General features: G+C 37.2%; 1 long non-coding RNA gene across 2 annotated transcripts; it reads left to right on the top strand.

Annotated features, from left to right (window-relative positions):
* Positions 1–11185: 11185 nt before the first annotated feature.
* On the top strand, positions 11186–21567 carry LOC147349337 (uncharacterized). 2 transcript variants are annotated; one of them, XR_015150365.1, is made up of 3 exons: positions 11186–12166; positions 12282–12383; positions 12748–13287. It is a non-coding gene; the product is annotated as an uncharacterized LOC147349337 (long non-coding RNA). The 2 variants fall into 2 exon arrangements; XR_015150366.1 differs by lacking the exons at positions 11186–12166; positions 12748–13287 and adding an exon at positions 21353–21567 and having other exon boundaries at positions 12189–12383.
* Positions 21568–23364: the final 1797 nt, after the last annotated feature.

The following is a 23364-nucleotide window of genomic DNA, read 5'->3' as shown; positions in this document are numbered from 1 at the left end:
TTAGGCTTGGACCATTGTAAGTAAGATATATAACCCATAATCTGACCTGGGAAAATTCACATTTATCTGGTTATCACATGGAGTTTCTTATCAATAAAGTAAATGGAAACGATATTTGACATCTCAAAACTAAACGTGAAACTCAAAGGCAATATTTCAAAATTTCCTTCTACTTTTACTAGAAAATACAGCACTACTGGGAAGAACGAAGTGAAAATGGTAGCCGCTCGGTCATGTCCAGTTCTTTGTGACCCCATGGCTCCTCTGCCCATGGAATTATCCAGGCAAAATTTCTGGTGTGGGTAGCCATTTCTTTCTCTAGGGGATCTTCCCAACCTAGGGATTGAACCATGACTTCTGTACCCATGGCTAGAGTGATGAGGGGAGAATAGTTCTCAGACTGAGAGCCCCACAAAAGGAGGTATTTGGGGATAAGGGCTCCCACTAGTTGCTTTATATATTAAAGGCATGCTCCCAGGCAAGCCATTTAAAGTAGGCAAGGCACCAGATATCAAAACCAGAGTAGAGAAAATATAAAAATATATAGTAAATGCAGATATTAAAAAATTTTCTCCTGTATCTCTGTTTGTTATTTTCTATTAATTTACATCTTTAGCTCTCTGTTTTCTGTCTCTGTCACAACACTATCATCTCCTTGCAGTCTGGGATCACATGTATTCATTGTATCTATACCCTCACACAATATCTGTTATAATACCTAACTAATACTTGTTGAATATATGAATAAATTGGGAAACAAATAGTGCTTTTTTAGTTCTAGTGTATCTTTTATTATTTAACCTTTTAATTAATTTTATTTTTTCTAATAAAAATTGTGTTTTTGTTTTTGTTTTTTTCAATTTTCTGGAAGGGGGCTGGGGGAGCCAAATTTTAAAATCTAACTTAAACTTTTTAGCTAGAAGTGATTTTTAACTTCTGTTCTGTCTTTTGGAATTCACATTGGACAGATTTGCAGAGCCAACCCTGCTTATAAAATTTACATTTGATAGTAGAGCTGGGAGGTGGGGAGGAAGAAAATATTAAACCTATTAAACTCACCTCCCAAACACAAAATTTAAAGTTTTAAGTGGAGGTGCAAGGCAGCTTTTATTGGAAAATAAATGCTTGGTTATATTTCTTTGAAACCCAGAATTTTTTTTCTTAAAGGGAAAAAAAGAAAGGACAACATAAGTAGTAATTACAAAAAACATCAATATTTCAAAATATCATGGCTTATAATATACTACAGAAGTCTAGAGATTTTTATTTGGCCACCTTATGGGAAGAGTTGACTCATTGGAAAAGACTCTGATGCTGGGAGGGATTGGGGGCAGGAGGAGAAGGGGATGACAGAGGATGAGATGGCTGGATGGCATCACTGACTCAATGGACATGAGTCTGAGTGAACTCCGGGAGTTGGTGATGGACAGGGAGGCCTGGTGTGCTGCGATTCATGGGGTCGCAAAGAGTCAGACACGACTGAGCGACTGATCTGAACTGAAAACATCTATTTGATACTGTCAATTAAGAGTAATAATATATTATTCATGTGAAGCCCTGGCAAAAACAAAAATCTCTGAAGGGCTAAAGATGTCTAATATTGTATAATTCAAGTAGCAACTGGTAAGCTATAGAATCTTTATGGCAAATAAGTTTTCCTTAACTTACAAAATTATAAGTAATTTTCATATGTTAAGAAGAAAACAACTCCTTTGCATATGGAAAATGTGACTGATATGCCTGAATGAAGAAATAGTTTCAGTGTCACATGAGCCTTCTTGCCCATAATTTTACAGATAGTACTTTTTATTAGATCTTAATTCAGTTCTACTTGTAAGAGGAAAAACAAAAAATTACTTCAGTGTTTCAGCACTTAACATTATGACCTTCATCCTTCACTACAAATATATTTATCCTACCTTGCAAAGCTATTAAGCCCTGTGGACAGGGAATGGATGTTAAAAGGAACAATCCATTCTTCTTTAGAATAGAAAAGAACTGAGATTCTTCCTAGAGACACGGCTTCTATACGCTACTATCTGTCTCACCATACCCCATGTGTGATGATGCTAAGAAGGGATGTTAGGTGGGATAACTTACAGATATCAGAAGCATATATCTACTTCCTTTCTGTATGTTAGTAATGACACTGCACTTTAAGATTCTCAGAATGTTTACAGTTTCTCAAGTCAACACACATGGGCCCTTTGTGACCCCTTTTGAAGTAAATTTCAATGTATTCTACTTTACTATTCAACTCTTTACTATCTTGTATTGAATATGTTGTCCAGATGAAATATCTTTTTGGAGAAATAGAAAAGGCAGTGCAGTAAGCCAAGGTTAGGTCATGACTTGATGACTGAATGGCTCAAGTATTTCTAATTTATAACATTGCATTAAGTTTTTCAACATGGAACCCTAGAGTCAAAGAAATAAGGAAGTACATGGCACTAAGACTTAACTCTGGATACCTACAGGTTTAATTGAATTAAAACAAGCATAATGCTTGCTTAGCTACCAGCTTCTCATAGTAGAGGTTGATGGAAATGTGTAGCCTTTGCAAGTTAGGGAAATCCTTATCCTCCTCCTGAACATCTTCTTTTAATTTATGTTTAAGCACCAAGATGAACACACAAGGTGACCAATTTCTTTGGTTATGTCTAAAAATATGCTTACTACAAAAATCCTTGGAATGTCCCTGTACTTGAATACATCACCTTCCTGACTACTTAATGTTGATTTCCAGACCTCTTATTCCCATTTCTTTATCACCAGCCGTACTGCCACCTCCTTAGTTCATTCACTGCAGCATTCCACATGTGGATTACACTAATATTTCCTCTTTCCACCCCGACTCATATTATCAAAATACTAATTTATTCTTTCAAAGTTGCATCATTGTTATTTATGTCAATTCACGTCAGTCGCACAGTCGTGTCTGCATCTTCGTGACCCTGTAGACAGCAGCATGCCAGACTTCCTTGTCCATTACCAACCCCCGGAGCTTATTCCTACTCATGTTCATTAAGTCAGTGATGCAATCCATCCATCTCATCCTGTTGTCCCCTTCTCCTCCTGCCTTCAACCTTTCCTGGCCTCAGGGTCTTTTCCAGTGAGTCAGTTCTTCACATCAGGTGGCCAAAGTATTGGAGTTTCAGCTTCAGCACCAGTCCTTCCAAAGAATATTCAGGACTGATTTCCTTTAAAATTGACTGGTTTGATCTCCTTGCAGTCCAAGGGACTCTCAAAAGTCTTCTCCAACACCACAGTTCAAAAGCATCAAGATTCAGCACTCAGCTTTCTTTATGGTCCAGCTCTCACATCCATACATGACTACTGGAAAAACCATAGCTTTGAATAGACAGACCTTTGTCAACAAAGTAATGTCTCTGCTTTTTAATATGCTGTCTAGGGTAGAATGCTCAAACTACCGCACAATTGCACTCATCTCACATGCTAGTAAAGTAATGCTCAAAATTATCCCAGCCAGGCTTCAGCAAGATGTGAACCGTGAACTTCCTGATGTTCAAGCTGGTTTTAGAAAAGGCAGAGGAACCAGAGATCAAATCGCCAACATCCAGTGGATCATGGAAAAAGCAAGAGAGTTCCAGAAAAACATCTATTTCTGCTTTATTGACTATGCCAAAGCCTTTGACTGTGTGGATCACAATAAACTGTGGAAAATTCTAAAAGAGATGGGGATACCAGACCACCTGACCTGCCTCTTGAGAAATCTGTATGCAGGTCAGAAAGCAACAGTTAGAATTGGACATGGAACAACAGACTGGTTCCAAATAGGAAAAGGAGTACGTCAAGGCTGTATATTGTCACCCTGCTTATTTAACTTCTATGCAGAGTACATCATGAGAAATGCTGGACTGGAAGAAGCACAAGCTGGAATCAAGATTGCTGGGAGAAATATCAATAACCTCAGATATGCAGATGACACCACCCTTATGGCAGAAAGTGAAGAGGAACTAAAAAGCCTCTTGATGAAAGTGAAAGTGGAGAGTGGAAAAGTTGGCTTAAAGCTCAACATTCAGAAAACGAAGATCATGGCATCCGGTCCCAACATTCATGGGAAATAGATGGGGAAACAGTGGAAACAGTGTCAGACTTTATTTTTCTGGGCTCCATAATCACTGCAGATGGTGATTATAGCCATGAAATTAAAAAACGCTTACTCCTTGGAAGGAAAGTTATGACCAACCTAGATAGCATATTCAAAAGCAGAGACATTACTTTGCCAACAAAGGTCCATCTAGTCAAGGCTATGGTTTTTCCTGTGGTCATGTATGGATGTGAGAGTTGGACTGTGAAGAAGGCTGAGTGCCGAAGAATTGATGCTTTTGAACTGTGGTGTTGGAGAAGACTCTTGAGAATCCCTTGGATTGCAAGGAGATCCAACCAGTCCATTCTGAAGGAGATCAGCCCTGGGATTTCTTTGGAAGGAATGATGCTAAAGCTGAAACTCCAGTACTTTGGCCACCTCATGCAAAGAGTTGGGTCATTGGAAAAGACCCTGATGCTGGGAGGGATTGGGGGCAGGAGGAGAAGGGGACGACAGAGGATGAGATGGCTGGATGGCATCACTGACTCAATGGACATGAGTCTGAGTGAACTCTGGGAGTTGGTGATGGACAGGGAGGCCTGGCGTGCTGCGATTCATGGGGTCACAAAGAGTCGGACACGACTGAGTGACTGAACTGAACTGAGGGTTGTCATAGCTTTTCTTCCAAGGAGCAAATATCTTTTAATTTTATGGCTGCTGCTGCTGCTGCTAAGTCGCTTCAGTCGTGTCTGACTCTTAGCAACCCCATGGACTGCAGCCTTCCAGGCTCCTCCATCCATGGGATTTTCCAGGCAAGAGTACTGGAGTGGGGTGTCATTGCCTTCTCCGAATTTTATGGCAGCAGTCACCATCTGCAGTGATTTTGGAACATAGGAAAATAAAGTCTGTCACTGTTTCCATTGTTTACCCATCTATTTGCCATTAAATGATGGGACTGGATTCCTTGATATTAGATTTTTTTTAATGTTGAGTTTTAAGCCAGATTTTTCATTCTCCTCTTTCACTTTCATCAAGAGGCTCTTTAGTTCTTCTTCACTTTCTGCCATAAGGGTGGTGTCATCTGCATATCTGAGGTTATTGATATTTCTCCCGGCAATCTTGATTCCAGCTTGTGCTTCATCAGCTCGGCATTTCACATGATATACTCTGCATATAAGTTAAATATGCAGGGTGACACTATACAGCCTTGACGTACTCCTTTCCTGATTTAGAACCAGTCTGTTGTTCCATGTCCTGTTCTAACTGTTGCTTCTTGACCTGTATACAGATATCTCAGGAGACAGGTCAGATGGTCTGGTGTTCCCAGCTCTTTAAGAATTGTCCACAGTTTGTTGTGATCCACACAAAGGCTTTGGCATAGTCAATAAAGCAGAAGTAGATGTTCTAGAATTCTCTTGCTTTTTTTATGATCCAACAGATGTTGGCAATTTGATCTGTTGTTTCTCTGCCTTTTCTAAATCTAGCTTGAACATCTGGAAGTTCTCAGTTCATGTACTATTGAAGCCTGGCTTGGAGAATTTTGAGCATTACATTGCTAGCATGTGAGATGAGTGCAATTGTGCTGTAGTTTGAACATTCTTTGGCATTGCCTCTCTTTAGGATTGAAAAGAAAACTGACCTTTTCCAGTCCTATGGCCAATTCTGAGTTTTATAAATTTGCTGCCATATTGAGTGTAGCACTTTTGCAGCATCATTTATGAGGATCTGAAATAGCTCAACTGGAATTCCATCACCACCACTAGTTTTTTGCTGTAGTAATGGTTCCTAAGGCCCACTTGATTTCGCTTTCCAGGATGTTGGACTCTATGTGAATGATGACTCCATTGTGGTTATCTGGGTCATTAAGATCTTTTTTTTTTGTATAGTTCCTCTGTGTATTCTTCCCATCTCTTCTTAATTGTTGGTTTATGTTGTTCTTAAAATATGTTATTCCCTCTTTATTTCTATGTTTCTGTTTCTATTTCTATGTTTTTCAAACTGGGTTACCATACACTCAAATTGGACCAAGAGACACTTGAACCCAAAGGATTCACAACTATTATGTGGCAAGCGTTTTGTTATTGTTTGATTGCTATTTAGAATTTGTGGAGAAATATATTGTTATAATATTTAAATTATACCAATATATAGAAAATGCAATGTAATGTTGGTAAAAGTGATTACAAATTCAAGATTTATGTTGTGCTTACCATATGGATGATAGGTTTTACATAGTCCTATTATTTATTCAAAAATTTATTTATGTTAGCTATTACTTTTTACTCAGATTTCCCAGGTGGCTCAGTGGTAAAGAATTCCCCAGCTGATGCAGGGGCTGTGGGAGACATGGGTTTGATCCCTGAGTGGGGATGATCCCCTGGAGGAGGAAATGCAACCCATTCCAGTATTTTTGCTGGGATAATTCCATGGACAGTGGAGCCTGGTAGGTTACAGTACATGGAGTCAGAAGTAGTTGGACATGATTTAGTGACTGAGCACACACTATTTTGTTCATATGATAAACAAGATAGGGAGAGCAGCCTTGGTGGAGGAGAGGGGGACATGAGCAGCTAAGGAAGGAGTAGGGAGCAAGGAAGTGAGGAAGAGGAAGGAGCTAGAGGGGGAAAACTGGGAGAGGGAAAATTGGAGAGGAACTATTGAGGAAGGGAGGTCTTTTGTTTGCTTGTTTACTGTCAGTTAATGAATGTTCCAAGCATTCCCTTCACTGGGCTATAGGTGAATTTCATGATGAAGAAATAAAACTCTGCAGAGATATACTTTCAGCAAACTTTGGACTCAGATGCCTAGCTCTTAACAAATGGCACACTGCTTCATGAAAATGTTATTCATGAAAGAGAGTTTGGAGAGCTTACCTCCCATTGTCTTTCCCTACCTCTGCTGCTGCTGCTGCTGCTGCTAAGTCGCTTCAGTTGTGTCCGATTCTGTGCGACCCCATAGATGGCAGCCCACCAGGCTCCCCTGTCCCTGGGATTCTCCAGGCAAGAACACGGGAGTGGGTTGCCATTTCCTTTTCCAATGCATGAAAGTGAAAAGTGAAAGTGAAGTCGCTCAGTCATGTCCGACTCTTCGCAACCCCATAGACTGCAGCCTACCAGGCTCCTCCATCCATGGAATTTTCCAGGCAAGAGTACTGGAGTGGGGTGCCATCTCCTTCTCCGTCCCTCCCTCTACTTCCTCCTATTTCAAGTTCACCTCCCTCTACCTTCACCTACTTCCACTCTCTCCTGCCCTTACAGTATAGTGCAAGGGATACATTTCAAAAGCATTGTTTTCTTTCATGAAATGTAAATGTCTTTATTAGATGACCCATGCAAACATGTCCAATATAATTTTCAACTTCCTATGTTACATACTCTAATCTTGAGATTTCTTTTCTCACCTTCTCACACTTCTTAATCATTGCCAATACCATTCCTGCTGCTTGAAATCTCTCCCCTTCTCTATCTAGTTCATTTTTATCTATTGCCCAATTCTCATCTTAAATGACACCTCTTCTATCAATCCCTCATTTCTTGAAAAATAATTTTCTATTTCATTATTAATCCTATGGCATCTTGTAATTAAAAAAAAGGAGTTCAGCATTAGGCAGAATCAAAGTAAAGTTAAAAGACAAAAAATGTGTGGAATTCTGGTAGAATGGACAAGTGACATGTACAAAGAACCAGAAGAGCTCAAAATAGCAAAAATTAAGTATCATGTAGGCACATGGTGATAGCATGCAATACCATCTATAATCTTGCCAAAGTAATTAAACTGGGTATGATCAAAGCTCTGGATCTAGCTGTTTGTTTGCAGGTGACAGAACAGAAAAATACATCAAACTGCTCTGTGAGAATGAGGTCAACAAAATATAGACTATGGAACTCTACAGGTAAGATGGCCTTGTTTTTAGCACATGAATTCTAAGAAAAGAAAGGACTGGAGGAAGAACCTGTAGATTATAAGAAACTTGAAATACATAATTGAATTTAAGACTGGGGAAGACTTAACTATAATGTCAAAGAATGCAAATGTATGTAGTAAAATTTAAGAAATACAGGAAGTAATTGCTGAAATAGTCAAGACAGTAGATCTTTTGGAAAGAAAGAAGCTATGATTGAGAATAAGCATATGAAGTATATTCACTACATAATAATTCATTAGTATTTTTGTATTGTGTATTTTTCTGGCTTTATTTTCTTTTTAGGGGCAGCTTATTAACTTCACACCTCAACCACTTTCCTTATCTACTTCTCATACCCTGGGGCTACTGTGCATCTGTCCAAATCGCCCCAGGGCCAAGTACCAGACAGAAACAACTCCTATGCCCCCAGACCTGAGAAATTATCCTAATTATCCAATTTATAGGGAACCTATAAAACTGAGTAGTTAAACTCACCCTGCTTGCCATACATAAACTGCCCCCAAAGCTGCAAGTTGATGGTATACTGTCAACAGATAGAACCCTCTGGGTGTGACCCTGATTGGCAGCCTTCTCTCAGAGCTGTAAGTAAAAAAAGAGTTTTGTCTTTCCTCTAAGTCAAGTGTCATTATTAGGGAAATTAAAATGGGGGACGTCTCCTTCAGGCTTCAGAAGTGAAGAGCAGGCCCCTGACCTTGCTTATGACCGGCCGTGCCTGTACACTGTCCAAATTCCATGCCTACCCATAAGCACAGCAAATTGGGGGGCCCTTCAGACAAGAAAGATGATGGGTCTTGGAATTCTTGAGACCCTGGAGGTCTGGCCAACCACCCTGACATTTAATGAAATCCTATGACTCACAAGATAAAGCAAAGAGCATTGTAAAAAGATGAAAATAAAACCAGAACTGCATTTTTGCATGCAAACTGAAAATGATATCAGTATGGCCTGGGCTTATAAGCAGGAACCCCCAAAACTGCAATTTGAAGTCTCAACTGTGAATTGGACACACTGCCTGGATCTTTTCCCAACTGGGACTCCTGATTGCTGTTAGAAGGGACTTCCCAGCATGCTGTTTAAGTATGGATATTGCTTGGCCAAATTTGGTGACATATGTGCTGTTACTCTTTTCTATTGTTTCTATTTCACTTCTTTTGATGACTATATATTGAAAATAAGTCAATCCTTTATTAAATGTCAAAATTGTTTATTGTGTATAATGAATGGATTTTTTGTTAACAAATCCTTTGAATCTGAAATGAAAGTAAAACTTTCAGCAAAACAGTCATTATGTTGTATCATCCTGCCATAGAAAGAATCTTAAAGCCTTTTAAAACAGTATGTAATCTCATAAACCTTACCTGTGTGCATGCTATCTTAAGAATGAGTAGAGGATATGTTTTACACAATGAATAAGACCAAGGTTGACAGTGTGTTCAGTCACTCAGTTGTGTCTGACTCTTTGCCACCTTATGGACTGTAACCCGCCAGGCTTCTCTGTCATGGGTTTTCCAGGCAAGAATACTGGGTTGCCATTTCCTCCTCTGGGAGATCTTCCCATCCCAGGGATCAAACCCATGTCTCCTGAGTCTCCTTCATTGTCAGGTAGATTCTTTACTAATGAGCCACCTGGGAAGCCCCAAAGATTGACAGAGGGTTTTGGAAAACTGGGGTCTAACCCAGGAGACTGGAGAAGGGAAGAATGAAGTGACATCTATAAGATAGGACTAGAGAGCAACTTAAAAAGACGGAAGAAGGACCAGGAGCTATGAGAGGACAAGTCCTAGGACAGGGAAGAGAGGGGTAATGATATGATACAGTATTTGGAAAATATATTGATAGCTTATTGACAGATCTGTTGGCACAGAAAGAAGAGGGAGAGGTAAGGAAAAAAAGGAAGAAAATAAATGAAACAATAGTTGATAAAAAATGTATAAGAACAAATTATAATTCTTATTTTAGTTGCAATTATAGTCACAAATAAAGATTAATATAACATAGGCTATTTAACTAATAGCCAATAGTTATAACTACAATAAGAAGATGGAAGGGGGAGGAAACAGTTTTAAGAACAGAAACCTCAAACATAGTAAAAGAAATTCAGTAGGAAGTTTGATGAACCAAGAAATAGCATCTACAACCATTACATAGAGCTAAGGAGACAAATACCAGAAGAACCAACTAAAAGAATTAAGAATGGTTGTCTTCAAGAGTATAGACTCAAAATAACAAAGCATTTATTTCCACTTTCAATAAAATGGCAAACTACTTAGGAAGCAGTAGCTGTCACTATTCAAAGTTATTATTTTTCTAATATGCTGATTCAAGCTTTCTAACCAATAACTGGCTTATGTTTGTCTTTTCATGTTTAGTTATATTTCCTCTTTTTGTTTGTTTTTTTTTTTGTTACAGACGCTATAGACATGCCTGGACTTCCCCAAACTGAAAACATTATATCTATATATGATCTACTAAGTCAATGTATGATCAAATTTGAGTATCTAAGTTGCAACTTTGAATAAATATCAATGGTTCATATTTCTATTTTCTGAATAAAGAAGAAATAAATATATTTTCTTGTTATAAAGCAGAATAAATCCTAAATACTGCTTTCCCATATCAGTTTGAGTAATAGAAATAGATTTGGTCCACTGAGCAAAATTGTCTGCATTAAACTTACAAAAAGCAGAGGTGAAATATATGTTTTAAGAGTTTAAAAAAATAAAATAAAAATAAAAATAAACTTAGGAATCACAACAAACCATAGGATTACAAACCAAAACAGATATTAGAAATGCCCACCTTCTTATCTTACCATTCCCTAGAGGACTGACTGACTCTCTCGCCAATGCAAATAAATAAGACATTTGTCTTTAGTTAAAATGTTGAATTTGCATTTGTCCATGGATTCAGAGGCCCAGAGGCAGTGAGTACATTTTATGAAAATCAACTGAAATAAATAGAAGTATGTTATATCTTAATTTGAAATAGCACATTGCCCTTTGCAGGAAAAAAACTTAAACAAAACAAAACATAGATAAAATGAGAGGAGAGGAAAAAAGAGGCTTAAAACATGGACTATAATTATTCTTAATGTATTATTCATTTTATTTTTGGCTAATGACCAAGACCTACGAGGTGTACTTCCTCCATTTTGAATTCAGGTCCTAATTTTCACAATTACTTACCAGCTTCACATACTTATGCAATATCCTTCATTGACTGATATGATATGACTGATATGTGACTAAATCAGTCATCCTTTATTGACTGATATGGGACACATTCTTTGTTCAAAAGGTAAAGGAACAGGTTAAAAAAAAAAATCATCTGCAGAATGTTGAAACAAGCCAGATAGACAGAAAAGCAGGTTTTGGAGATAAAGCCTAACATCTTGGTTCTCAAGCTTGATTGTGCAGGAGAAACACCTGGATGGCCTGCTAACCCGCAGTGTGTGCATCACAATGTCGGACTTTCAGATAAGGGGGCGTCCAGGGTGGAGTCTGAAAATATCAAATACCAGGTGAGCCTGTGCTCCCAAAAAACAGTGATGGTTAAGAAGTACCCCCAAACTTGTTTGTTTCCCAAACTTCTCCTACCATTGTGTGTTTTGAGAAGTGCCTTCTCTCCAAGAATGACTCTTTTCCATGTGACTTAGACTCATTGTCCACACTTTCTTTGAACTCACATAGATTTGCAGATGACTCCTGTTTACTTGTGACGAGGCCAAACGCAGATCCTCCAAGGTTTTATTCTTAGTCTCTGGAAGAATTAGCTAAGAGTAGAAGTGTTTGTTCTGCTGAAACCAGCTATTTGCAGACATAAACTCCCTTTCAGCTGACTGAGACATCCCTTGATTGCAAAACAATCACAACATAAATCATTTCTCCTGCAACTTGTTTTGTTCTCACTACAGAAGTCTAAGGTCAAACCAACCTGCTGAGACCTTAGTCAAATCAGTTTTCAGTGTTGCCCTACTGCAGTGGTCTGAATAAAATCAGTCTCCTCACTTTTCCTTTTTTCTTTGATAGGCCCCAAATTTTACATTTCTAACAACTACCCAAGTGATGCTCCTGTTGCTGCTTTAGGGACCATTCTTCACACACTGCCACCCGAATGCAATTATGGGCAATCAGGAGAATATTGAATTCACATTGGTAACCCAAAGAGCCACCATAAAGTATATGAAGCTGGTAAGTAATTGTAAAAGGCTCTGAATTCAAAGTGGGGGACGTCCATCACCTAAGTCTTGGTGATGAGGAGTGGTCTCTCTCCAGATTATGACTTTATGCCCTTTCACTTGGCAAGGAGTCATCCCCAAAGCAGTGTGTGTGACCTGGGCATGTGAGGAAGGCAACAGAATCATAGATCTGAGATAACTGAAGATGGAAAGGGGTCCTTCAAGATGCAGTAAGTAACCTCAGACCTTCAACTTTCTGCCTTTTGTATTATCACAACAAAATATTGAAGAGTTGTCATTGCAATCATTTATGAAGCCATTGTTGTGCAATTCTCAGATTTGAGCCATGTTTCCATATCCTCTCAGATAAAAACAAAAGGCCCAAATGCTATTTTAACTTGAGAAAACAAAGATGAAAAATGCTTAACAGAATTCATGCTTATATAAACAGTCAGCAGTGTTTTAAACATCGCCTCTGTACTGGTCTTTCATGTCAGCAAAGTTAACAATTTGAGTGCTGCATCTTTGAACAGCAGTGTAGGCATTCTCTTGCATTACAAACCTCGTGGCATGACATTTCTATCTTTGGCCCAGTGTTAATGATGTTCCATGCTGACCCTCTTGTGTGAAAGGAGAGCTGGAGAGCACAGCTTTGATAGCGGTGTTTACATGAATGTTTGATAAGCATCTGTCAGCTCCTAGCCCTCTACAAGCCTAGGAACACAAAAGAAGCAGGGGAACCCTGGAGCTTTTGCCACCTGAAAGCATAGTCTGGTGTGTTTGCTGAATTTCAAATCAGCAAAAAAAAAAAAAGATTGTTCTCTTTGTAGCTGGATTGTAATTTATGTATTATTTACTCAAAAAAAAAAAAAAAAGAATAAAAGACAATTGCTTTTTCCGAAAAGGGTTATGATTATGGAGGTCAAAATTCTCGTAATGTATACTTACCTTGCTACATTTTGTTTGGCCCCACCAAACACAGATTGAAGTGGATTTGACTGCTTAAACTGAGTTTTAGGAATATTAACTGTTCCTCTTCCCCCCTACTCCAAATTATTATGAATTTATCCCTTGAAAGAATAAATGGTGCTTAGGAAAGGCTTTGTGTACAAACAGTGTGTGTCTTACTGTGGGTATTACAAATAAATTTTTTTCATGTTAAATAATTGGCTTTGAATTTTCTTGACATCCCTACACCTTCCTTTTGGCAATTCACATTGTGCTCTTTGTTCAATAATTCATGACTCCTGAAATAGGCTAGAGACAACTTTTTGTTTTAGACAGTTCATAGATAGAAAAAGCTTAGAATTTTGTGGTGCCAGAAATATCAACTTCCCCCTCTTAAAATAACATCTGCAAATTTAGTGGCTTTTCTGTCACACAGAAAATGGATAAATAGGACACTGGTGTGTGGTTTGCTATACATGTCAGATACTGTACAACATTGCAATTAGCATTGTGTAGTCTGCATTTTATGTTGTCCTAATAAAATGGCGTATATAAATAAAGTCCCTCAAAAATCGAAATATTCAAAAGAAAGGACAAGGTAAGAAATCTGGTGACGTGGAGATGCCTCTCATCTTTCCTGCTGACTACTCATGTTAAATTGATTGAGTTTTGTGATCTCTCTCAGCTTGATAAAATTGTTTGAGTTTCTGGATCCAGCTATTCTTGAAGCTAGTTCTTTCCTTTGGATTTTGAATTTACAAGAGCCAATATACACAAACTAGATTAAGCCTTTTAATTTGTAAGGAGAAGACTTTTGAAAAATATATCATTTCTCTTTAGAATGAATTCACCAACATGATATTAGATATTCAATTTAATTCATCTTTTTTGGTAATGATCCAATGTGTCTTCCTGTTATGGTTTGGATTTCCTTATAATAGATATGTGTTAGGATTGATCATTTATATTTTTGACAAATGTTTTCCATGTTGCATTATCTTTGTAAATGATTAAATTGCATTCTGCTTTTATATTGACTTTCTGAGTGGGTGTATCCAAGGCAGGAGATACGCTGGCTATAATATCACATACATACATACTCTGGTACACAGTAGAACTATCATAGAAAGTGAATAAATTCATTTCAATTAATAAGTTAGAATTCTGTTTTTATTACTCCTATGAGCAAGATGTGTTCTTATATACCATTAAGAGATACCTCCTATTGATCTATTAACAATAAGTTTCTAAAAAATATTTTAAGAGCCGACCCTATAGATTTACTACCTTCCTACCTCCCATTCTGACTGTGGTTCCTGTTTGGATATGGTTCTACCAAACTTAATTCAGAAAAATAGGCATGCCTGAGTTATCTGAACATAATCTTACCAAGACATTTCTTTTGCATTTTTTCAACATAGATATGGGAAAGTAGGAGCAATGCATGTGGTTTTTCAAAATTTATTCCTTGGATGTAATATGAAAAGAGGCTCAAATGAACACATAAGCTTGAGAAACGCTATGTTCTGCTTTATAAAATAGCCTTTATTACCTCTAAAAATGGTTAAGACCTTTTGAACATTGAAGATCTAATTTGGCCACAGCACTTTTATTTCATGGACTGTCTCAAGGGGTATATTTTAGGAAACATTTGACTGGTGTGAGGGTTGCATGAAAAATTGACTGTGCATCAGAACTAGGTGAATAGTTTACAGCCAACTAATTCAGAGTCTTGTCTTTAAGCCAAATACTTTATATTTTATTCCTTTGTAGAAATAAATAAGATCATTAAGAGTTCAGGGTTGGCTATGACACTTTTATATTTGTACCTAAGGATGATTGTTCTGACGAGCATTATACAGTTAGACATCTTTGGTGCCTCAGACGGTAAAAGCATCTGCCTACAATGCAGGAGACCTGGGTTCGATCCCTGGAAGATCCCCTGGAGAAGGAAATGGCACTCCACTCCAGTACTGTTGCCTGGAAAATCCCATGGACGGAGGAGCCCAACAGGCTACCGTCCATGGGGTCGCAAAGAGTCAAACATGACTGAGCAACTAAGCACAATATTCCATTGCATTTATGTACCACATTTTCCTTATCCATTCCTTTGTTGACGGACATTTAGGTTGCTTCCATGTTTTTGCTATTGTAAATACTACTGCAATGAACATAGGGGTGGGTGTATGTATCTTTTTGAATTATAATTTTCTCTGAATATATGCTGGGTGGGATTGCTGAATCATACGGTAGTTCTATATTTAAGGAACCTCCATACTAATCTCCATAATAGCTGTACCAGTTTGCATTCCCACCAACAGTGTAGGAAGGTTCTCTTTTCTCCATAATCTTTCCAGCATTTATTGTTCATAGATTTTTTTGATGATGGCTATTCTGACTGGTGTAAGGTGATACCTGATTATAGTTTTAATTTGAATTTTTCTAATAGTGATATTGAGCATCTTTTCATGTAGTTTTTCACCATCTGTATGTCGTCTTTGGAGAAATGTCTGTTTAGATCTTCAATTCACTTTTTAGTTTTTTTTTTTTTTTTTTTGATGTTCAGCTGCATGAACTTTTTGTATATTTTGCAGATTAATCCCTTGTCAGTGGCTTTGTTTGGCAATATTTTCTCCCATTCTGTGTGTTATCTTTTCTTTTTGTGAATGATTTCCTTTACTGTACAAAAGCTTTTAAGTTTAATTAGGTCCCATTTGCTTATTTTTGTGTTTATTTTCATTACTCTGGGAGGTGGATCAAAAAAGATATTGCTGTGATTTATGTTAGAGAGTGTTCTACTTATGTTTTTCTCTAAGAGGAAATGTATCTGGTCTTACATTTAGGTCTGTAACCCATTCTGAGTTTATCTTTCTGTCTGATGTTACAGAGTGTTCCAATTTCATTCTTTTACATGTAGTGGTCCAGTTTTCCTAACATCTTTTATTTACTTAATAAGAAAATTTGCTATTAGAAGTTTAAATGTTAATAGTTTTTTCATTTCACAAAGATTTAGAAAATCTTCATTTTAGAATGATATTAAATATTAAGGAAAGATGAGAGGATGAATGTAAAAATAATAGGAGAAAATGTAACAGTCTGTGATGTTATTAATTAGAGGAAATGAGGAAATAGTTGAAAAGCATCTTGAAAATGTGTGTGTGTTAAAGAGTTGATAAATATATAGATTTGACAAAGAATGGAAATGACTAGGTTTCTTGACTTGTGTAGAGATATAAATAAATCAGTGCTATCAAAGAACTTATTAGGAAAAAAGAAATTAATGTACATGAATCCACTTAAAATATTTAAATGTTACATTGCATAGAATTGACTAGATGAGGAAGTAGACTTTATAGAAGTGGAGATTAAGAGTATGTGGAAGAGTCTAAAGAGAAAAATATAGGAGACAATCAGGTTTACAAGAAAGATTTCGATAAGCCAAAGAGAGATGCATGGGTGACTGAATATAACAGCTGAAGGAAGAGGATGGCATCTGAGTTCGGCATATAGAGAAGAGAGTAACAAGTCAGGTCTCACTGGGTTTGCTGCCGTGTGATCTAATGTATGTCACCAGGGCACAAACAAAATACACTATTTTTTTTACTTGGAATAAAATATCTGAGTTCACTTACTCACTTTGAGAATTTGATTAAACTAATGGTATCCAAGATATCACTTTCTTAAATGTTACATAGGAGTCCTGATTGAATTGCCTTGAAGAAAAAAGGAAGCTGGTCCACAAATATCCTGCCAAAGAGAAGAGCTTAGAAGTATCTAGTCATATCACAACCAGAGAAAAGTGAGAAGGAAGGAGTCAGAGGTATAAGGAAGGTTTGGAGAGAAAAGATAAAAGTGTTAGTCGCTCAGTCATGTCTCTTTGCGATCCCCTGGACTGTAACCCAAGGGGCTCCTCTGTCCCTGGAGTTTTCTAGGCAAGACTACTAAGGATGAAATCAGGCAAGACTATGCTGTTGCTGCTAAGTCACTTCAGCCATGTCCGACTCTGTGCGACCCCATAGATGGGAGCTCACCAGGCTCCCCCGTCCCTGGGGTTCTCCAGGCAAGAACACTGGAGTGGGTTGCCATTTCCTTCTCCAATGCATGACAGTGAAAAGTGAAATGGAAGTCGCTCAGTCGTGTCCGATTCCTAGCGACCCCATGGACTACAGCCTACCAGGATCCTCCATCCACGGGATTTTCCAGGCAAGAGTACTGGAGTGGGGTGCCATTGCCTTCTCCGAGGCAAGACAATAGCCATGATAAAACTTGAGGTCCTATTTTAAGTGCAGTAAGTAAGTCTTTTCATACTGTTCATGGGGTTCCCAGGCAAAAATACTGAAGTGGTTTGCCATTCCCTTCTCCAGTAGACGACATTCTGTCAACAGTTAGAACTGGACATGGAACAACAGACTGGTTCCAAATAGGAAAAGGAGTATGTCAAGGCCGTATATTGTCACCCTGCTTATTTAACTTATATGCAGAGTACATCATGAGAAACACCGGGCTGGAAGAAGCACAAGCTGGAATCAAGATTGCCAGGAGAAATATCAGTAACGTCAGATATGCAGATGACACCACCCTTATGCCAGAAAGTGAAGAGGAACTAAAAAGCCTCTTGATGAAAGTGAAAGTGGAGAGTGAAAAAGTTGGCTTAAAGCTCAACATTCAGAAAACTAGGATCATAGCATCTGGTCCCATCACTTCATGGGAAATAGATGGGGAAACAGTGGAAACAGTGGCTGACTTTATTTTTGGGGCTCCAGAATCACTGCAGATGGTGATTGCAGCCATGAAATTAAAAGACACTTACTCCTTGGAAGGAAAGTTATGACCAACCTAGATAGCATATTGAAAAGCAGAAACATTACATTGCCAACAAAGATCCATCTAGTCAAGGCTATGGTTTTTCCAGTGGTCATGTATGGATGTGAGAATTGGACTGTGAAGAAGGCTGAGCACTGAAGAATTGATTTTGAACTGTGGTGTTGGAGAAGACTCTTGAGAGTCCCTTGGATTGCAAGAAGATCCAACCGCCTATCCTAAAGGAGACCAGCCCTGGGTGTTCATTGGAAAGACTGATGCTAAAGCTGAAACTCCAGTATTTTGGGCACCTCATGTGAAGAGTTGACTCATTGGAAAAGACCCTGATGCTGGGAGGGATTGGGAGCAGGAGGAGACAGGGACAACGGAGGATGAGATGGCTGGATGGCATCACCGACTTGATGCACGTGAGTTTGAGTGAACTCCGGGAGTTGGTGATGGACAGGGAGGCCTGGTGTGCTGCCATTCATGGGGTGGCAAAGAGTCGGACACGACTGAGCAACTGTAATGACTGAAGTAAGCCTTAGGGCGTATTGAGCAAGGCAGTAACATGATCTTATTAACATTCTAAAGAGCTTACTGTATATACTGAACAATGAATTGATCTACCTGTGAAAGAGTGAAATGGGGTCAACTTAAAACCTGGTTCTACAGTCCTGGAAAAAGGCGCTAATCAGCTGGTCAAGAGCTCTAGCAACATGTGATGAAAGTAGTGGATAGATTTGTGATAGATGCCTTAGGTAAATCAGTAGAACTCAGTGATTTCGATGGAAACTGAAGAAGAAATTATCAGGAATAATTTACAAGTTTTTCAGTTTAGCAACTGGGTGACTGTTGAATGTTAACATATACTAAAAAGAAGTAATATGAGTATTTTTGAAGAATTCTGGATCATTTAAGATATTTTAAAGTAAGCACACACAAGCACAGAGGACAATGTTACTACAGGTGTTTATAAGATACTGAAAGAAGGGAGTAGATTCAGAAAAACGTAAGATTTTTACAGCAAAAGCATTTGGGAATATTGACCTGAATCAAGATAGTGGATAAAAGTGGGAATACTGTAGAAAGAGTAGCTCTTAGAGGAACATCTTAATAAGAAGTTCCAGGAAACTTACCAATAATTTCTTCCCTATCGAATACTCAGAGGATTAATGATTTATCTACAGTCATTCGGCAAATTTAACCTTTAGAAAGTCATTCCCCTTGAGTTAACTGTCTGTTTCCTTAATCTTAAGAGAGGATAAATAAGGAGATATACCTCATCAAGCATAAAATAGATTTAGTTTCTGAACCAAATGATAAATTTAGTCTTTCCCTGTATGTCAGTGAAAAGAAATCACATACTTTGAACAAGTCTGTGAAAGACTTGGAATTAACAGCTGAGATTTGCTCTTGGATATTAACTTGGGGATTTGTACAGATGATTTCTGAAGGCAATTAATACAATATATATCAATAATTGACAAAGCAACACTTCAGTGAGCTTTAAGAGATTTTTTTCTAAAAGGCTAAAATTGTAACTAGAAAGCATAGTATATACTTTTGCAATGTGGCTATATATATTACTAAAATTTTAATAGTATGATAAATTAACGCTAAGGTGACTTAACTGAGAGATGACTGATCTGCCTTAGAGAAGCCTCCAAAAAGAATACTTTTAAAAGTGAAGTCATATTAATTTAGTCGGCATGTAATTATTCAAAATAATAATAAAATTTTGCTAAATATTCTACCCCCAAAGGTGTTTAATAAGTTGAAAGGATAATTTTAAATTAGTACATAGAACTATTGGAAAACATTTTTGAATGTATTTAAATTCTTTCCAAGGGCAAGAAAAGCAGGTTTTATGTAAATGATAAATATTCACCCCCAAACAAATATGCAAATCAACAATAAATTTGTTTATTATAAATAGGTATATATTATTTTCTCAGTGTCCTCTGAATTAAAACCAGTTTCAGGTCACTAGAATATGTTATTCATCAACTATTATGTAAATGATCATTTAATAATATTTTGTTAAAGTTGCATAACTTAAAAAGCAGATAAAGCTATATTTTCCTTAATGAAGCCTTTTCCATTCAGATATACCAACCTTAAAATATAAATCAAGTTTTAAATTTGCATTAAAATAACAAACTTAACTTAAAATTAGAAATGGTATAGGCCTTGTATTTGACATATTTCTTTAGTACTTTTTAATCAGCTAAAAAAATCTTTTTCACCCCCCAAGGGAAATAGTTTATGTATATAGTGTGTATTTTTTTAATAATAGTTCAAATTTTTGTGCCAATTCATTAGAATGCACACAGACAAACCCAGGAGGAAATTTTAAATAATCTATATAATTTTTCCAGTTAGAATAAAGAATAAAATGCTAATTAATATTTGTTCTGATGTTCTGCAAGCTGCGAAATGAAATGTGCATTATATAATATACAACTAGCTTAGAGTAACAAAATCCAGGAGGGGGTAAACTCTTAATAGTTGTATGTTGATATAACTTTTATATATAAATGTATATATATAATATAGCCATTTGTTTGTCACCATATATAGATATTCATACTCACTATTCAGTATAGTCTTGGACAGTGTCTTTCTACATCTGTTACTTTTACTAGAAACTTGTATTTATGAAAACTCAGTCCATTTCAGACTGTCATTTACAACGCTACTTTAAAATGCTAAAAAGCAAAAGTAGTACAGCAAATGCATTAAACAAAATATGATGTCTTTTAAGACATAGAAACGTCTTACCTCATCAGTCTGTTCCTTATTCTTACTATGCTTACTTCTAAAAACATAATCCAAGAAACTGGAATCCTGATAGAGAGCCCATATAACTTGAATGCTTTCAATATACCATGACATTTCCCTTAATAAACTCAGACGTTTCCTCTGTTATTCATAGGAGATCCAGTCTTTATAAATGCACTGGGACGACCCAGAGGGAGGGTAGGGGGCGGAGGAGGGAGGAGGGTTCAGGATGGGGAACGCGGGTATACCTGTGGCGGATTCATTTCGATATTTGGCAAAACTAATACAATATTGTAAAGTTTAAAAATAAAATAAAATTTAAAAAAAAACAAGTATGAAATAAGTTAAAAAAATAAAATAAAATAAAATGAATAAAGCTCTCCTTTTTTGTGCATTTTTTTTGGCATATGGATTACTTATTTTTTAATTGGAACATAGTTTCTATACAACGTTGTGTTAGTTTCTGTGGTACGGCAAAGTGAATCAGCTATATGTATTCATATATCCCCTTTCTTGGATTTCCACCCCATTTAGGTCACCACAGAGCATTTCATGTTAGGAGTTCCCTGTGCTGTACAGCAGGTTCTCATTAGTTATCTATTTTATGTATATTAATATATATCAATTCCTACCTCCCAATTCATCCCACTCCCTCTTCTCCCCTTAGTGTCCATACATTTGTTCTCTGCATCTGAGTCTCCTGCAAAGAGGTCTCTGCCAACAACTCCAACTGCAGTTTCCCACCACAGGATGATCAACCATTGAGACGATTGATCTCATGTTTCTGCCATTATTCACCCTGTTCCCTCCTCCAGGAATTTCCTCCCCACGGGTAAAGTCCTTTTGTTGTTAGGAATAAACTGGGGTACCATTTCCTCTGGAGACATTTGCTAATATCTCTTTGTCTTATCATTTATCTGGTTTGCTTTCTCGTCTGCTCTCATAATGTCCTATATATGTTAGCATTTTACCACCCAGAATATAGTTCATGTGTCTCTTTTTAACTAATACACTGAATACAACTAATTCATTGAGTTGTTAGGTTTATAGAATAATTGAGTGGAAAGCAGAGTTCTCGTATACCCTCTCACCCTTCCCCCGGTTTGCTTTATTATCAATATCTTTCATTAGTGTAATATTGATACATCTATTACAAGTGATGAGCCAATACATTACCAATAGTGTCCGTGGTTATATAAGGTTCGTGCTTTGTGTTGTATGTTCTGCTGGTTTTGACTAACATATATATAATTATGTGTATCTACAGGATAATCAGAATAATTGAGTTGCCCTAAAAATTTCCTGTTATCTACCCATCACTCTCCCTCCCTTCAAATGAGGCCCTGGCAACCAGTGATCTTTTAACTGTCTCTGTGGTCATATCTCTTCCAGAATGTCATATGGTTAGAATCATGCAGTAAGCTGCCTTTTCAGATTGGCTTCTTTCACTTAGCAATATGCATTTAAGATTGCTCAATGTCTTTTCTTGGCTTACTAAGTCATTTCTTTCTACTGAACAATAGCATTCCAGGTTATGGATGTGACACAATTTGTTTATTCACCCATCTATTGAAAGGTGTTTTGATTGCTTCTAAGTTTGGGCAGTTATGAATAAAGTAGCTAGAAATATTTATGTGCCGGTTTTTGTGTTGGCATAACTTTTCACTTCTTTTGAGTGAATACCACAAAATATAATTGCTAGGTCATATGGTAAGAGTGTAAGTTTTGTAAGATTGACAAACTCTCCCAAAGTGGTGCACCATTTTTCATTCCTGTTAATGAATGAGAATTTCTGTTGCTCTACACCTCAAACAGTTCTTGGTTTTCTCTGTGGGTTTGATTTTACCTATTCTCATAAATGTATAATAGTATCTCATTGTAATTTCAATTTGCAATTTTCAAATGACATGATACTGAGCGTCCTTTCATATGCTTAATTGCCATCTGTATCTTTTTGTTGAGATATCTATTCAAGTCTTTTGTCTATTTTTAATTGGTTTGCTTTCTTATTGATAAGGTTTAAGAGTTCCTTATAAGGCTTCCCTGGGGGCTTAGTGGTAAAGAATCCGCATGCAATGCAGGTGATGCACAGGAGATGCTAGTTCAATCCCTGGGTTTGAAAGATCCCTTGGTGTAGCTTGGTGTAGGAAATGGCAACCTGTTCTAGTATTCTTGCCTGGAAAATTCCATGGACAGAGGAGCCTGACATGTTACAGTCCATGGGGTCGCAAAGAGTCAGACATGACTGAGCATGCATGCATGCAAGAGTTCTTTATATATTTCTTCAAACTAGTCCTTTTTTAGATAGAATTTTTGCAGATTTTCTCCCAGTCTGTGACTTATCTTTCCACTGTCTTAATACTGTCTTTTAGAGAACTGAACTTTTTAGTTTCAATGAAATGTAACATCAGTTTTTCTTTCATAGGTCCTGCTTTTTAGGCATTTTATAACTTAAAAAGTCACCACCATGCCCAAGGCCACCTAGATTTCCCCCCATTACCTCCTAGGATTTTTATGGTTTTGCATTTTACATTTAGATCTAGTATTCATTTTGAGCTAATATTTGTTAAGGTATAAGCCATCTGTGTCTAGATTCTTTTTTTTTTTTTTCTTTGCAACTGGTTGTTGCAGCATCATTAGTTAAAAAGATTATTCTTTCTCCATTGAATTCCCTTTGTT

This window comes from Bos grunniens, chromosome 21 (genome assembly GCF_055505025.1).
Source record: "Bos grunniens cultivar Pamir isolate PY7600 chromosome 21, Bosgru_T2T1.0, whole genome shotgun sequence".
NCBI lineage: Eukaryota > Metazoa > Chordata > Mammalia > Artiodactyla > Bovidae > Bos > Bos grunniens.
Note: the sequence above shows the minus strand (reverse complement) of the source record. Positions and strands in the feature narration are given on the sequence as shown.